Source organism: Ananas comosus, linkage group 8, assembly GCF_001540865.1.
Source record: "Ananas comosus cultivar F153 linkage group 8, ASM154086v1, whole genome shotgun sequence".
Lineage (NCBI taxonomy): Eukaryota > Viridiplantae > Streptophyta > Magnoliopsida > Poales > Bromeliaceae > Ananas > Ananas comosus.
In genome coordinates this window covers 7,595,202-7,596,886 of record NC_033628.1, presented here as the reverse complement: position 1 = coordinate 7,596,886, position 1,685 = coordinate 7,595,202, and the positions used below count along the sequence as shown (strand labels likewise).

General features: G+C 40.4%; 1 long non-coding RNA gene across 3 annotated transcripts; it reads left to right on the top strand.

Annotated features, from left to right (window-relative positions):
- On the top strand, positions 213–1,091 carry LOC109714543. 3 transcript variants are annotated; one of them, XR_002217400.1, is made up of 4 exons: positions 213–562; positions 711–804; positions 894–960; positions 1,058–1,091. It is a non-coding gene; the product is annotated as an uncharacterized LOC109714543 (long non-coding RNA). The 3 variants fall into 3 exon arrangements; XR_002217398.1 differs by having other exon boundaries at positions 213–804; XR_002217399.1 differs by having other exon boundaries at positions 213–804; positions 891–960.

Here is a 1,685-nt window from a genome sequence, read left to right as displayed (position 1 = left end):
ACAGAATCTTATATTAGAGAATATTTTTTGGCACGCCAAGCTAATGAAATCATGATGGTAAGGTATGAGATGAAATTTGGAATGTCGTACGTTTGAGTTGATACACTGTAATACACTGAACTTTTGCAAATTGCGGAGTTCGAATGTGTGGCATGAGTTGTGGAACTATCCTACATGTTCTAAAAGGCTTGGACACATTTTGGAACAAGTTAGAGAGTGATCGGATTGCCGGAGACGAGGAAGTGCATTGCTATTGCAAAATCTGCAATTTCTGCATTGGTGTACCGGTACAAGCCTAATGCTGTACCGGTACAGCAAGCAGCAGCAGCTGCAGCTGCGTGGCAGCAGGGTTACTTTGGTCTTTTCACCTCCCATACTTATCCCCAACACCCCAGCACGACCCCAGGAGCTGAGATATGGTTGCTGGAGCTCAGGGTTTCATCTCCTCCACTCTCTCTCTCTCTAGAGTTTTCTCTCTCTACGAGTAAGTCGCCGTTTGCGCCGATTTCGCGCCGTTCTCGTCGCTTGCTGGTTGGGTGGACTTGGGGTCAGCTTTTAAAAGGTAAAGGGATGTGTTTTAACAGTGCTTTTCATCTATATTACTGGGAGTTGTTGAAGAAAGCTTGAGAGAGGTAGTTAGCTTAAATTTCTCTATAGTTGATGGTTTATCATTGGACTTTGACGTGTTCTTGCTCCGTTGCCTCCAGCAGAGTTTGTTAGGGGTTCCTGCAGGTAGAAAGAAGATATCTAGCTGTGATTTACTTACTTTACTCCAGGAAAAAGTTGTCTTGAGGCTTGATACAGGTAATTAGTCAACTAATGAAGCTATCTCGAAGTTATATACGATTTAATAGGGTAACTTGACGCAGTTTAAGATTCCTTCTTCGCAGCAGGTTTCTGAATTTAATCAAGCTTATTTGGTGACCTCGGGAGCTGGTTTAGTAAGTGTACTGACCCAGGGTAAGCAAGAATTTCAGCTAGAAAACTGAAATTTCTAGATTTCGACTAATATAGCTTATATACAAGCATATTGACGCCGTTTCGGTTTTGTTCGCAGCGAGAGGGCATTTGACCCTTGGATCATCGTTGGTGTATCGTAATATTAGAAAGGTGATCATACCGTGATAGTTGTATCAGTACTCGTACAGTATCAAGAGATATAATCTCAGTCCTCTTACAGTAACAAGAGATGAAATTTCACATAGGATGTGAACAAGTATTCGGTAAGTTGACATAACTTATACTTTTCTTTATGAAAGTACATATATACAAGAGATATAGTATCTTTGTATTATTTGACTAGAGGATTAACAAGATGACTTGATTCGTTCTTATAAAAATACGTACCTGCGAGTAAAGTATTTACTATTGGCAGTACTACTGCTTAAGGCTCGGAAATTGTTAGTGTATCCGTATATTAATTTGGCGCAGATATTATGTATATCTTGTATCCCCTCGAAGTGAATGAGACCAATCCAGTTTGGGTGGATCATAATACGAGGGTTATTAGTGTTCTTCAGCTGGGGTTGGGACGACTTGTGTTTGTAATTGTGGCGCAATTTTATTGTTGGCTTTATAGGCTAAAGCCGGATCTAATGTGAATCATGTTTCTTTAGGGAATTTAAGGACAAAACCCTGATTACATTATGGAGTTCAATTCAGAGGTTCTCGAGAGTGTTCAGTTG